Source organism: Struthio camelus, chromosome 2 (assembly GCF_040807025.1).
Source record: "Struthio camelus isolate bStrCam1 chromosome 2, bStrCam1.hap1, whole genome shotgun sequence".
Lineage (NCBI taxonomy): Eukaryota > Metazoa > Chordata > Aves > Struthioniformes > Struthionidae > Struthio > Struthio camelus.
In genome coordinates, this window is record NC_090943.1 from 137,856,997 (window position 1) to 137,873,109 (window position 16,113).

The following is a 16,113-nucleotide window of genomic DNA, read 5'->3' on the forward strand; positions in this document are numbered from 1 at the left end:
GTGAAGTCCGGCTTGTATATTTATACTCTTCTATTCACTAACTACTAGTGTTAGAAGATGGTGCTTTTTAGGCAAGTTTGCTCTTTAGTAGCTCATCAGAACTGCAAAGATGTCACTGTATGCTTACATGAACAGTGAAGAGTGTCTGTGACTTAGGATACTCAAACCCGCTGGGTCAGTATATCTTCTGTGAATTTGCAGTGCTGGTTTTTAGTCCAGTAGCTAACTGAGAAGGGGTAAGAAAGAATCCTGTTAGCTCATCTATATCCTTTCCTAAAAGCTTTTACTTTTTCCCTTGATAGCTTCTATGGAGTAATCATGTTTGTTTTGTTTTTTGTTTTCTCTTTAAATCAAAAAAATCTATGAAACGGAAATAGAGCAATGGCTAATCATTTAATAGAGTGTCTCTCTTCCTGTTCTTTAGTTATATCAAAGAAAACATTTCTGTGCTATGGAAGCTTAATTTTTCATGGGGGAAAAAAATGATAAAAAAAAGGCAATTCTTCATATAGAGGTGGGTGCCAGGACCATATTTTGCTTTTTTAACCTAATGATAACTCCTGATTTTTCTTAGAAGTGTAGAACTCTTCCCTCTGAGTGAAAACTAAATCTGTAAAAGGCAACTGCTGAAGTTTTTAGTGATCTCTGGTGTCCTAATGTACACATTCATGATAAATTTTTTCAAGGCTCTTCCGTTTGCCTTGTCTGGATTCTCTATAGAGACAAAACTTTTAAACGTAACAATTCAAATAACCTTTGAGTGTAGTTATAAGCTATATTAAAAAGGCCACACATCCTGTTCAGTCAAAAAATTGGCAGAGAAATTGAGTAGTTGATTGCGGCAGTGACAGTTATACTCTCTTGATTTGGAAATCACAGAATTGCCATGGTATTGCAAAAAAACATGATAATGTTGCGGACTCAGAAGGTCATTGTTCTCTAGATAGCTGTCAGAAAAAGGAAATGCACAAAACGATCCTTTTCAGTCAGGTTCAGATGGCTAAAATACAGCTTCAGATTGTGAAGCTGCCAGCGTAGGGATGGTTTGATTATGGATGCATACAAACTCATGGCGAGATACTTGAAGTATCGATTTAGAAAGTGAAAAAACTTTGACATATAAGACTAAGTAGAAAAAATAACTTTTAGAAGTGTTCTTTTTTCTTTTAAATTTTTTCGATGTTGCAACATTTTTTGGCTAGAAGATCACAGAATATTTTAGTCTCAAAACATTTACAGAAGTTAAAAATCACTTTGAATTTGGCTTCCCCAGCTAGCACACTTGAACTGAGCCATTCTATTCCTATGCAAATATATTGGCATGAGTGTATTATTTTACTTGAAAAGTGCTTTAAATTCTAACTGTAATACTTGATGGAAAATTAGTCTGTTAATTTAGCATTTTTGAAGTTTTCTTCCATTTTTTTTAAGTAATGTACATAAAATGATCATAGCTGTTCTGAGGAGAAGCAATAGCATATTTGAGCACATACCTTTTCAGCCTCATAAGCATCAGTTGATAATTAAGGTACTGAGAGCCATCTCTCACGTTTTCAACTGGTGAGTTCCTTCTACAGGAGAAACTCTTGATATGCAGTGCACAGCGTCTATGTTTTGTTGTATTTCTGAATGTCACTCCTCTTACTATTCCACTTTTAATGTCATTACTTCTTTCTATATTATACCCTGATTCCTTTGAGGACTAGTGTTGCTTCCCTGAACTAGGAAAGATGGGGGAAGGGGAGAGTTATGGAGACCACCCCGACAGCAAAACGGGGCTCAAGTGGGGATACCTCCAGCAAGTGTGTGCAGCCAAAGAAGTGCCTAGAAGACGTGACTATGGGATATTCTCTTGCACCTCTCCTGGGAAGCTTGCATGCTTGCGTACCTCTCTGAAGTGCCTATACACCAATGCACACAGCATGGGGAATAAGCAAGAAGAATTAGAGATCTGTGTGCGGTTGCAGGGCCATGATCTCACTGCAGTTACAGAGGCATGGTGGGATAGCTCGCATGACTGGAATGCTGTCATGAATGGCTGTGTGCTTTTTAGGAAAGACAGGCCAGGAAGGTGAGGTGGTGGAGTTGTCCTTTATGTGAGAAAGCAACTACAATGTATGGAGCTCTACCTCGGAGTGGATGATGAGCAGGTTGAGAGCTTATGGGTAAGGATTAAAGGGTAGACTAACATGAGTGACACTGTTGTGGGTGTTCACTACAGGCCACCTGATCAGGAGGAGGAAGTCGATGAGGCCTTTACAGACAGCTGGAAGCAGCCTCATTATCACAGGCCCTGGTTCTCATGGGAGACTTCAACCACCCTGACATCTGTTGGCAAGACAGCACAGCTAGGCACAAACAGTCAAAGAGGTTCCTGCAAAGCACTGATGATAATTTCTTGACTCAGGTGGTGGAGACGCCAACGAGGAGAGGTGCAATGCTAGACCTTGTACTAACAAACAAAGAAGGTCTAGTTGGAGAGGTGAAGGTTGGGGGCAGCCTTGGCTGCAGTGACCATGAGATGGTGGAGTTCAGGATCCTGTGAGGAAGAAGCAGGGCAATAAGTAGGATCGCAACCCTGGACTTCAGGAGAGCAAACTTGGGCTTCTTCAGGGACCTTCTTGAAAGAATCCCATCAGCAGGGCCCTAGACGGAAGGAGGGGGTCCAAGGGAGGTGGTTAATATTCAAGGATCACTTCCTCCAGGCTCAAGACGGGTGCTTTTTCACATATATCAGTAACAAAAGGAAGACTAGGGAAAACATGGGCCCACTACTGAATTGGGCAGGGGCCCTGGCAACAGAGGGCACAAAGAAGGCAGAGATCCTGAAGGCCTTCTTTGCTTCAGCTTCACTGCTAAGGCCAGCCCTCAGGAATCCCTGACCATGGAGAAAAGACGGAAAGTCTGGACTAAGGGAGACTCTCCCTTGGTCGAGGAGGATCGGGTTAGAGATCGTTTAGGAAGACTTGATACCCACAAGCCCGTGGGCCCTGATGTGATGCACCCACGAGTGTAGACATCATTGCTAGGCCACTGTCCATCCTCTTGGAAAGGTCCTGGAAAACAGGAGAGGTGCCTGAGGACTGGAAGAAAGCCAGTGTCACCCCAGTCTTCCAAAAGGGGAAGGAGGAGGAGCCAGGAAAATACAGGCCTGTCAGCCTCACCTCCATTCCTGGAAAGGTGATGGAACAGCTCCTCCTGGAGGCCATCTCTAAGCATGTGGAGGACAAGAAGGTGATCAGGAGTAGTCAGCATGGATTCACCAAGGGGAAATCATGCTTGACCAATCTGGTAGCCTTCTCTGATGGGACAACTGACTCAGTAGATGAGGGCAGAGCAGTGGATGTTGTCTCCCTGGACCTCAGCAAGGCTTTTGATACTGTCTTCCATCACATCCTCCTAGGTAAGCTCAGGAAGTGTGGGCTGGATGAGTGGACAGTGAGGTGGATGGAGAACTGGCTGGATGGCAGAGCTCAAAGGGTTGTGGTGAATGGCGCAGAGTCAAGTTGGAGGCCTGTAGCTAGTGGTGTCCTCCAGGGGTCAGTCCTGGGTCCAGTCCTGTTCAATGTATTCATCGGTGTCCCTTCCTCCAGGTCAGAGAGCCTCCTCAGCAAATTTGCTGATGTCACAAAACTAGGAGGAGTGGCTGACACATCAGAAGGCTGTGCTGCCATTCAGAGGGACCTGGACAGGCTGGAGAGATGGGCAGGGAGCAATCTCCTGAAGTTCAACAAAGGCAAGTGCAGGGTCCTGCACCTCATGCAGCAGTACAGGCTGGGGGTTGACCTGCTGGAAAGCAGCTCTGCAGAGACAGACCTGGTGGACAACACCAGGTGTCCTGGTGGACAACAACTTGAGCATGAGGCAGCAATGTGCCCTTGTGGCCAAGGAGGCCAACGGTATCCTGGGCTGCATTAGGAAGAGCATTGCCAGCAGGTGGAGGGAGGTGATCCTTCCCCTCTCCTCAGCCCTGGGGAGGCCTCACCTGGAGTCCTGTGTCCAGTGCTGGGCTCCCCAGTACAAGAGAGACATGGAGCTCCTGGAGAGAGTCCAGCAGAGGGTTACAAAGGTGATGAGGGGACTGGAGCATCTCTCCTCTGAAGAAAGGCTGAGGGAGCTGGGCCTGTTCAGCCTGGAGAAGAGAAGGTTGAGGGGAGATCTGATCAACGTGAAGGGAAGGTGTCAAGAGGATGGGGCCAGACTCTTCTCACTGGTGCCCAGCGACAGGAGAAGAGGCAACAGGCACACAAGCTGAAACACAGGAAGTTCCTTCTGAACATGAAGAAAAACTTGTTTCCTGTGAGGGTGACTGAGCACTGGAACAGGTTGCCCAGAGAGCTTGTGGAGTCTGCTTCCTCGGAGGTATTTAAAAGCCACTTGGACACTGTCCTGGACAACGTGCTGTGGATGTCCCTGTTTGAGCAGAGGGGCTGGACTAGCTAATCTCCAGAGGTCCCTTCCAACCTCAAACATTCTGTGGTTAAACTAATTTACATCATGATGCTATGTCAAGTGGATGATGGAGGAGACTTAGTAAAAGAGATAAGTGGTAGTAAAACTTAGTTATCTTTCATTGGTAAGACAAAACTAGTTTAGCATCTTCTATCTTGTTGCATCGTATTTCTTTTTCCTTATACGTTTCAATTCATATTCTTTCAAATATTAGTTCTAAAGGAAAAATAAAGACTTATATCCTACTGAAAACAAACTAGTAAGCCTATTTAATACCGGTCACCTCCCCTTTGTCCACATTTACGAGCACGAAATTTCCTAATTTTTATCATTCCTGATTTAGTAAGTCTTATGCTTTTTTGTTTTTCTAAGAAATCTGGAATGGAGAGTTTTTACACCTTCCCACAGAGAAAATTTATAAAGCTTTCTAGATCTTTTTTTATGCAGGTTTCCATTTCCTTATCTTAATTTTTCATTAGTCCTTCCAAATAGCCTTCACATCTTGGGACAAACTCCAGCTTGTTCTTCAAGGCTTTGAATGTGTTCCAGGAACTAGACTTTGTAACTAATTTGAAACCGCCTGTTGGTCTTATGCCTCTGTGCCCTTTCTAGAAATCAAAGGAATTCTCTTAAAGATTGCTGAAATCCTTTTTCAGTGGTAGTGTTGGTGGTTTTTGTCTAATCCACTATAGTTATTGCTAATTTTGATAATCTTGAATTTTGAGTTTTTTGAGTCTTAGAGGAGTAGTGGATTATTTCTTGAACCACTGAGATCTTTTTCATGTTCTGTTCTAAATCCTGTATTCTTACTCTTGACATGCAGTCTGAATTTTCTGTTCTGTTTTTGTATGTGACTGAGGACTTCCTCTTCTCAGGGTTTCATCTCTCTTGTAAGGGGATGAACCTCTGATTTTCTGTCTTGCTTTTTAAGGTCATTTGACTTTCTTTTCTTTTATATAATCTTATTTATTTAGATCACACTTTTTTGAGCCATCCCATCTTTTCCTTCTGCCTCTTTTTTCCTTGTCTGAAATATTGCCTCAACCCTCTCCTTCACCTGATGTCCCTTTAACTGGTCACGTAATTAATGATCCCTGATGTCCCTTTAACTGGTCACATAATTAATGATCCTTCTTCTCAACTACTCTTAAACTTCTATTTAATCTGTAAATACTGACTTACCTCTTCCCCATTTTCTCAAAACTGCATACAAACTCCATCATTTCCAGCTGCAACTTTAATCTCCAACTAAGAATTTACCTGGGTGACAATTTATGCAGAAATAGTCTTCATCAAATGCCTATTCAAAACTATTAAGCAGAACTTCTGTATATGGTCACTTTGACTGGGTCTTCTTCAGTGCTGCCTCTGTTGCCATCACTATCCATTCTCTCTTCCTTTTTTCCTGAAGAGTGAGAACTGCTCGTTCCTTGTCTTGGAAAGTCACTTGCAAGTTTTTCTGTTTAATGCTTTTTACTTGCTGGATAAAACAATGATAGTTTCTGTGATAGAACTAACAAAGCACTTTAGGTTTCTAAATTTGTTTTTTGAGGAGAAGAAGACACTTCATTTTTTTTTTCTGTTCAGCAATAGGTATTGGAACGCATCTGTCACATGGGCTATGAGATTGCAGGCTCAAGTTAGTTTAATTTAAATTTTGGCTCTTACATTGCTGAAGTGTTGTAGGCACATATGACAGAACATTATTTAACGGGTTATGAGTATTCCTAAATCATCAGGCACAATAAATACAATACTTGAAATCAATATATTTTTAATATGCCCTTCTCCAGCTCCTGTCCTGAGATGGTTTGAGAAACAAATGTTGGAAAATGATGGTTCTGAAGAACAACATGTTTTTGAAGACCTTTTTTATGTAGTGCTTGTAATAGAAGTATTTTGTATTCCCTGTGGTCATATTTCCCAAAGTCTAGGCTCTTCAGGATCAGCAGCATGATACTTAAGATTAATAGCCTGAGAGAATTAAGTAATGTATTCTAGATTTAAAATAAATTTCTGAAATAAAGTAATTTAAAAATACAAAGGTAACTATTTTTGTCATCAGCCCCCATTTTTCAGTGAATCAGTAGCAGCAAAGTGTACACCACTCCTGGAGAAACCTTCTAAAATGTAATTTATTGCAGTATATGCAGGTGATGTTAATGACTTTATGCAAAAGCAAATTAAATCTTATGCTTGGTCAAAATAGATTGTTCCACTCCATCTACTCCTCCCTTTGCTCAGCGTTTCAATCCATATTTCATTTAAAAAATCCTTGGTGTGCCATCTGTAGCTGTTTGCTTCTACTTTGCACCCAGTCTGGATTCTACAGGTAATAACTGAGTTGGGAAGATTTGCCTTGTAAGTGGATCCCAAAAGAGAAGAACCAAAGGAGGATGATTGGGCAAGCTTCCCTTCAGTTGTCGACAGCCTGTATGGCCTTGCATGAACTGTAAAGAATCAATAGCAATGGCTTGGAATGATATCAGTTGGTATCATTCCAAGAGGCTCTGGAGACGATCTTGCAGCTCCCTGAAGCTGCGCAGTGCCTGGGTGTGGGTGTCGGGCTCCTGCACTAGGTGCTGGAAGAGGTTGAACGGGCTGGTTGCTAGAAAGGCTGGTGGCAGAGAAGCTCCCTGGGCACCCTCTTGTTGCCTAGGAGGAAGTGGTAAAGCTGTTTCTCCTCCAGGCGGCGGTGCGGGTAGTGCACAACATCGCTGAGCCTCTCCTGCACATCCCCCCTGTGCCAACTAGACAGCAGGATGATTGTGAGGAGGTGCATCACCACTGTTTTCAAGCAGTAGCTGGAAAAGCCTGTGCCCCCAAGTTGGGCAAAGAGCTGCAGACATTCCAGGTGGCAGCTGTCCCTGGGGGCCTGCCTTGCCATGAACCTGAAGAAGAGCACCTCAGGAACAGCACAGCTCTCCAGCCATGTGATGCTGCTGGTGAGGCCAGCCTCTGCTTCCTGGCTGGTCAGGTAAACCTCTGAGTTGTCTTGCTGAATGCTCAAGCAATATGTCAATGAACAAGGAGGGCCTGCCGGAGGTGTCTGCCAGTCTGAGCTTGCAGGAGCGGGAGGAGGGCAGCAGGCTCAGCTTGCAGCGGTGCGATGGAGGCAAAAGTAGCCAGGCATTCATCACTATGAGCTGGAACCAGCAAGTGATTTTCTCCACGTCCAGGTAGGACTGGGTGCAGAGGTATCGCAGGAGGTGAGGGCCCTCATTTCTGCCCAGCTCAGCCTCAGGGTGGTGCAGGAAGCACAGCGCGTCCCCCAGCAGCTGCTCCCTCTGACACACGCACTCGAGCTGTGCGTGAACACGGCCGTGCCTGGCTGGCAGCTCCCCGCTGGTGCCCAGCTCCAGATGGAAGGAATGCGCAGCTGGTGGCTTCGAGGGCACGAGCAGGCTGTAGACGGTGTTGTCATGGCAGGGGCTCCAGCCTTCGAAGGCACTGCCCACTCCAATGCAGGGTTCCAGCTGAGGCAGAACAGTCTTCAATGTGAGGAGATGGCAGGCATGCAGGAAGTCACCCACCAGCACCTGCACCACCTTGCCCCTTTTGGCCAGGCGCTGCACTGGCCACTGACTGAGCTGCTCCAGAAACCTTCCCGCATCCCGTTCATATGCAGCGTCTTCCTCTTCACTGCTAGAGGTGCTCTCATCACTGCTTCTGTCAGACTCATCAAAGTCTTGCTCTGTGGCCATGCAGAAGAGCCCAAAGAGCAGCCCAAAGGTTCCAGCAAAGGCTCCAAACAGCCCCTTGCCCTTCATGGCAAAGAGCACTTCTGCTGTGAAAAGTCCGCTCTGCGGCTCCTCAGTCATGTGCTCCAACTCCTGCTGCAGCCGAGTCAGCTCCTGACTTTGCTGCTCGTGCTGCTGCATCTGCTGTTGTGTGGCCAGATCTATCTGGTCACTGACCTTCAGCGGCTGCAGGACGATGCTCAGCATGGCCAGGATGAGGACAGTCCCCACAGCCGTGGCCTAGAGGAGATGGGAGAGCAGGAGATGAGGATGTCTGAGTGGGAGAGCACTTGCCCATTGCGGGCAGAAGCTGCAGGTACCCCGGGGCAGGATGGGAGAGGGGAGGCAGCAAGGACGGGACTAGCGAGTGCTGCCTGAGCGGGGACCATGGGCTGCCCCAGGGAAAGCCTGCAGGCTCGAAGGGGTGATGCTGATGTGGTGGGGCCAGTGCTGCCAAGCCTGCCCTGAGGGTCCCCTGGCTGGGCTTTGCCCCACAGACAGGCAGGGGTGCAGGAAGGGCAAGTGCCACCAGAGTGTGGCCTGCCAACGCACACCCCATGCACATGGGGGAGCAGCGTCCTGCAAAGCTGCGAATGGCCAGCACACGCCCAACACATCTGCAGGCGCTTGGGCCCCCAGCCCCCAAGATGGCAATGCCCCCAACCCGAGGTGCTCCTCTGCATGCCTCAGCCCTTGCTGCAGTGTTAGAAAGCCCTGGGAGGGAGGAAGATGGCACTGGTGCCCCAGCCCTCGCCCCCATGGCCTTGCCCTATGGCCACACTCACCATGCAGAGGCTGCTGCAGCCTGGGCTGCCCTAGGGTGCACTGATGGCTCCTGCCTTTGTGACGTGTCCTCTGTGCTGTCATGGGGGCACCAGCCCTGGCCATTGTCACGTCATGCCCTGCCCGGCTCAGTGGCACGCACTGGCCTCAAGCAGCCAGAGCCGAGGCCCTGGCACCCACCGCCACCGAGCCCATGCAGCAGCACGTCGTGCCCACGGGCTCCCCTCAGCATGTGGGCAGGAGCCCCCAAAAGGCCTTCGTCCTGCTAAGCAAGAAAGCCTAAGAGGCACTGTGCAAGGAGGTCCTTGGCTCATCAAGGAGAGGGTCAGTGTTTTCTGAGCCAGGTGGACAGGCTCTGGCTTGTAGTCCTAAAACAAGAAGGAGCCTTTGGGAAGGGACAGAATTGAGGAAGTGCTGCTCCTCCTTCCCACAAGGCGTTTATTGCTTTCGAGCCTCACGACCCTTCTCCAGCATGCTGTTGCGCATGGGGTGGCTGTTCTGCAGCTGCCAGGGCACGTGTGCTGGCCTGACACGGGGCTGCATGGACCTTGGTGAAGCGTTAGGGCCTCCTGCTGTGCACGCTGGTGGGACCACACTCCCCTGGTCCAGACACGTGCCTGGAGGGTGCTGGTGGGGAGAAGATGGAGAGCGCTCTCCAGGAGCAGGTGTGCCCTGGGCACCCCTCTGCCTGGGGACACTTGCTGCTCTTCCCCTCAGGGGCTCTATGCAGTTGAGCCGTGGGCTAGAGCTCGTTAGTCATTTCCTCCTAATTGCCTAGAGCTCTGCAGGCAGCAGCCAGCAGGCTGTGCTGCCATGGAGAGAGAAAGTCTGGGTGTAAGTGAAACCACTGCTAAGGCCTCTTCCTTCAGGGAAAAAGTTTCTGTCTGTGTTGCTGAGGAGAAACGAGGGACCAAGGGGTAACAACGGGTAGCTGAGAGCAAGCCCAGCGGGAGGAGCTGTTGAAGAAGAGGAGCCAAGGAATTGAATGAAGTAGGGCAAGAGGACGGCTGCAACGTAGACCCTTCAGAAAGGCCACCTGGGAGGGCTGTGGAGGGAAATGCTCCAGCGTGGTACACGAGGATAGCCAGAGCCAATCTTTTCCTCCTGTTTGTGTCCCATGGCGAGCACGGGAGCCCAAAGGACTTTGCTATTGATTACTCCGGCTCTCCCTAGTTGCTGCTTGGCTTTGCTTTGGCTGTTTTGGTGTGTTTTTCTAACCAGCTGTGCTTCCACAAGAAGATACAACATTTTCTGTCAGATCAGTTGGCATGGCTCGAAAAGGGAGGTGGAAGGGACGGGAGGGGAAAGGAAGAGAGTGGGCAAGAAAAAGGAAAGAGGAGAAAAGTGAAACCTGAGAAAAGGGAAATGAGAGATGAAAAGAGAACAGAAAAGGGATGAGAGAAGGGGGAAATCGAAGAATAAAGGAAAGAAGGGGAGAAGAAAAGGGAAATGAAAGAAAAATGAAACATAAGGGAAATGGGAGAAAAAAGAGAATAGGGAAGAAGAAGGGGAAGGAAAAGTGAAAAGAGAAGAAGAGAAAAAGGAAAAGTGAAAACAGAAAAGAGGAATTAAAAAGGAGAAGAGAGCGCTGCCTGAGTGGGGAACTCCGACTGCTCCAGGGAAAGCCCTCAGGCTCTGGTTCCAGGTCCTACTCTTCCTGTTGGAAGATTGGGCCAAAAACCCACTCCTCTGGTGGCTTTAAAGCTTCTTGCTTCACGGTTCATTGATGCTATGGCAAAGATATTTGTGTTTTTGTATATCTAGTTAAACTTCTGTGGCCATAATTCTCCCCTCATACCGCCCCAAGTAATTTGAGCAAAATCTTTTAGAAACATTGATAGCTCTATCTCTAGTGGGACTTAATTGTGTTGCAAAGTCTACTTTCTTCCTCTAGTCCGTATGCAAAGAACACTATTAGTAGAGTGCATCAACAGACCTTTTCATATATCAGAGACCTTAGATACTAGGTTTGTGTTAGATACTAGCTTGATGTTGGAACTTCCTGTGTTAGAGGTCACTTGTTTATGAGACACAGAAAGACTTGCTGCAATGAAGCTGGTATCTCCTCAAACAAAAATCCTAAGCTTTAGGAGCATTTGCAGAAATAATTAGCTAGTGGATAACTGGAGCTTTAATTGCCAAAGTGATATGCTATATTTCTATTGCCCTTTCTAGGGAAGACTTGTGCCTTCTGAGGAAAGCTGTAGTATTGTATCTAAATAAACAAATTCCTTAATTAAGCTGTTTACAGGTAAGTATATTAAATATACTTTTATAGAGGAGAAAAACAGCTTTTCTAAAAGCTGTGGTACATCATCTTTATCTTGTGACTCAGTCTGCTATATTGACTTGTTTTTCACACAGAGTGAACCACCCTGCAACAGGACAATACGCTTGGGCTCTCTTGTCCTTGGATTTGTGTTAATTCTCTTGCATCCTAAAATTTATGTGGTCAGCTGTGTCAGTCTTCACTTCCCTCTTAAACATCCAAAATCACTCAAGTATTATTTGCTCTTGCATTACTCCATTTCTGTGGTACTTGTTGCCTTCTTGAAGTTCATAGGGAAAATCTCTTCTGTTGCCTCCACTTCTTTTCCTTGTTTTTTTTTTTTCTTTTTTGAACAGTTCCTGCCTTTCTGATGTAACTACTCTTATTTCACCAGTACCTGTGCAGTGGTTTCATAATTTTTTTGATATGTGCCAAATTGAGGGTATGATGGGAGGATGTGTAGCATTAAGTAGGCCTTGAATCTGAGATAATTCTGTGCTACCCTGTGTGGATTTACTAATCATATGGTCCTTGCTGGGATTGCCGCTGTCTTTCCTGTCTTCTCTCATTTCACATCACAGTTCAAGCTGTGCAACATTATTTGTGCTCTACATATCCTCCTCTCCCTCACTTCACTTGTTCATTCTGTTTGGTCTTCACTGGTCAGTATTTCAAAACACAAACCGACATAACTTAATTCCTGACGGCTGCAAATGAACATCATCTGTGTTCCTGAGGAGGATAAATGATATAATTCTGTAAAAACTGTAAGGCTTTAGAAGACTATTGAATATAAGCATAGAATTTTTTGTGTTTTGCTAGCAAAGAAAATGAAGGTTTCTGCTTTCTCTAGTTCTAGAGATAAGGCTCGGCTGACTATTGCTTGTGCTTGCTAGACTTAAAAATAATTTATTTTTCCTGAAATGCAAGATTGTTTTTGCATGCATGTGGCTGCATAGCAAGCTCTGATTAATAGAGTTTGTGGTCCTCTTCCTGAGCTGAATTGAAATTAAATATTTCCAAGCTGACTGTTAAAGCAGTGTGGTTTTTTTTTTTTTTCCTACAAAACAAGCACTGACCCTAACTAATTTGCTTGGATATTATGGTCTCGGTAACTACTCTGAGCGTATCCTCAGCTCTCCTGTATGCTTACCTTAAAAGGAGATAAATAATAGCTGTTGAACTGATGTTGCCTACTTGAGAAACTCCAAGAGAATGAAATGCAGGACTGGAAGGTTCCCAGTCTGAAATCATAGTCATCGTCTTTGGAGGACTTTAATTCATATCCAGCTCCAAGGGGATAGTGGAGCCTATGTTGGAGACCATCTTTTGATGTGTTACTCTCTCTCTGATATTGACAATTAAATACTGGGGCAGAGAATGGGATGTGGTAGCCTGAATACTTGTTTCAGATGCAGAAGGCAGAGGTTATATCTACCTCAGTGAATCAGTTACGCAAACTGGAACTTCTTCAACAAAAAAAATGAAGAAAATTCCTGAGGCTCGTGTTCGGAACACCCTTCTGGAGAGATAATGTAGTTTTAAATCGATATTTCAAATTAGTCAGATATTTGACCGTGAGTGTTCACAGCCTGACTAGTCTAACCACTATTTTGAGGCTTGCAGATCATGATTTTTCTGTTTAGACTGAAGTTCCTAAATAGCTTTAACATTTTTCAGAGTTAATGGGAACTATGAAATATAAGAAATAGAATGAAGATAAAATCCAGCCAGGTGAACTTGATTTAATCTGCTATAGCAATATAAGTTAATCCACTTAGCAGCTGAATAGAAGATGGTTCTCATGCACACAGAGAAGAGCTGATATACTGTTGTCTTGATTATTAATGTAGAGGTTTATTGTTTCTCTCAAAACTTTGCTGTAAAATTACATCCATTTGGGTAGAAGCAGTATTGGGTGGATATCTACAGAATTTATTGGACTTATTGAGCTTAAGTTTGCTCATAAAATGCTTACAAGACGGTTGTGATTTCATCTTTTTTTTTCTTTAATTTATTTGACTTAGCTTTCTGTTGAAGACTGGGTTTTTCTTCCTCTCTGTGTTGCTGTTGGTAGCAAGCAGTTATGTGATTAACTGATGCCATGAGTTTGAGTACTGATGAGCTGCTGTGATTACGTAAGTCACAATCTATCATTTATATTTCTTGACTGGAGGAAAACAGCTTTGTAATTGGGAAAAGAACTGGAGACCACAGCATGGGGACACAGATTTGACTCTCAGGGAGCAGCAGCAAATTAAGAGGATCAGGAAACTCATCTTGACCTAACCTGTATTTAAAATGTCACTCCTGGAACCAGTGGCCTATTTTTATCTCTGCTCTGAGTACAGATGAGAAATGAAATCTTCTTTTGCCAGTTATTTATATTACAATAGTTTCTCCCTGTCCCAGTGCTGCTCTTTGTGCTTGCCATTCTTCATACTAACAGCGTCTTGCTTGTTTGCCTGCAATAGGGCCTATTGTCCCATATGCGCTCTATTAGCTGCAGAGCCTTAATGGTTTAAAGGTTGACCACTTTTATTTATAATTATAACTTGAATATGGGCAGTGGAGTTATTTTCTTTCTCTGGTAAGCAGATATAGGAGATGTGTTCATTTTCAAGATAAAGTCATTTATTACGTGTTCTCCTTTATATGTACAAAATACAGCATACGCTGAATTACTAGAAGCCATGACCAATGACGAATGACAGTCTGTTGAATTAGCTTGGTAAAGGGACAGAACCCAATATCAGGACGGAAAAACACCCCTTCTGATAAGTTTGGGTTATTGCACATTTTTTCCTGTGTGTAGCTGGCAGCTGACTGGCTCCTTGTAGGAAGCACCATCAGTTCTGCAGCAGTTCTGATAACAAGGTTGCAATAATCTGTAAACAGAAATCCATAACGTGCTTTCTTGCGAATGTGCAAGTGGTTTACACCTTTTAGGTTAAGAAATAGCAGCTTCTTCCTTGTCCTGGGGTTTCTGTCTGATTGTGATTCAAATCTTAACAGAAGGACTCAAATATTGAACTTAGTTTTGTTGGAATTCTTGACAAGATGAGACAAATCCAACAGAGGGAGGTAGAAGAGGCCAAAACTGCCACATACAACTTCTCTGTAAGGCTGTAAACCAAGAGGGGAAGTGTTAAGCCCTTAAACTGGCTCCATATACTGTGTTACCTTAGCTTTTCAGTTGCATTTTTGATTCAAGAATTTCTATGTAATTTTATGACCACGAACTGCAGTTAAGGGAATGAAAATCTTGTCGGAGTTCTGCAGGCTTTGCTATGCTGAATTTATCTTGTACCTTTTGGGGGTATATCTCCATTAGGATTTGGAAAGGCAATAAGCTCTAGCTCTCCAGTAAACTGGGTTTCTACAGCATCTTAAGACCTTTTTAGACTAAAGGAGCTATTGCAACAGAGCTCCTGCTAGATTACAGAAAGATTAAAATCTATGGAAAATGGCAGGTATTTTTAACTGACCGAGGAGCAACTACTTGAAACGAGACAGGCAACTGGCATATAAAAATTAAGATCTAAAGGAGAAATGAAATCTTTTGCACATATCTTCAGTGGTGGCTTCATTTGCACCTCTCCCCTGTAAGGTACAATGCACTGCATACTCTTCTGGAACATGAGGTATTGGGGACTGCATTTTTTTAGTTTAGGTTGGAGCCACGTTCTCTGAATGTCTCTTCAGTGATATAGAAAGCCACTAAAACCAAAGGTGAAGTGAATGGTTCTACATTGTATATGAGAAATTAGATCATCTCAAATACCCATCTCTGTTTTTCTATTCTGGAGAGGAAGGTTTTAGTTCTTCAGTTTATTCATTCCCCTATTAAAACATAAGTCCTTGCCATAAAAAATACAGAAATTCCATATAGCTCTTTACAGAAGTGCTTTTTCCCCCTCTGTTCTGTATCATGGAAAGTCTAGTGTTATAGAAAAATATTTATTCCAAGTGATTTGTTATTTGTTGGGTTTGCAATGCTTTTGAAATATAGGTATTGATTTTTTTAAGATTACTTATCATTAAAAATGAGTACCCTAAAGCTTTAACTTTTCTTTGTTCTGTGAAGTTTGACTGAAGTAAGAGGAGAAAGTAGATCAGTTATTGGCAAGAACAATAATAGTTCATTCTAGTGTAAGAGTATTCTTTTTTTTTTTTTTGCCTGAAATTAAATTTCCTCTTAAGTTTGGTTTTTCTACGGAATTAGTTTAAATAAAAATTAGCAACTCATAGTCAGCCTTAAAACATTTAGATCTCAAGGACACTCTGAAAGTACTTACTAGGTGGCAGAGGTTTGCTAAAACACAACTACTACACTGTTGATATTCAAACATAGACAGAAAAGGGATGCTGACACATGCTCCTTACCTGGCCACCTCGCACTCGTTCTGTTTTTTGGGGTTAAAAGAGTAGGAGTAAATTAAGAAAAATTAGATGTCAATCATGTTGAGGACACAGTAGCACTGATGAATAAGTCATATGGGAATTCTGAAGAATATATTCATCCAAACAAGCTATTTCTTCTTTGCCTGTTTTTGATTTCTCTTCCTCCTTTTCCTGCTTAAAAAAATGGAGAATTGAAAAATATATCCATGTAAATTTTGCAAGTTAATTTACTAATGATAATTTATAATCTGAATTTCAGAATAAAGTAGGCCAGCATGTGAATACATGCATAGACTTCAAACCGTGCAGAAGTGTCATGTTATCTTTGTAACAGATAGTTGGCAAAAACTGTATTTACCCTCTTTCCTTTTTGTAATGCACGCCAATATGGTTAAATCCTATTTAAAACAAGAACAAGAGTTATCACTCCTTTGCTGTGTTTCCATATAATAGGATCTTCAAACT

General features: G+C 44.0%; 1 pseudogene; it reads right to left on the bottom strand.

The window, feature by feature from the left end:
• Positions 1–6,947: 6,947 nt before the first annotated feature.
• On the bottom strand, positions 6,948–8,399 carry LOC104143215 (inositol 1,4,5-trisphosphate receptor-interacting protein-like 1; annotated as a pseudogene).
• Positions 8,400–16,113: the final 7,714 nt, after the last annotated feature.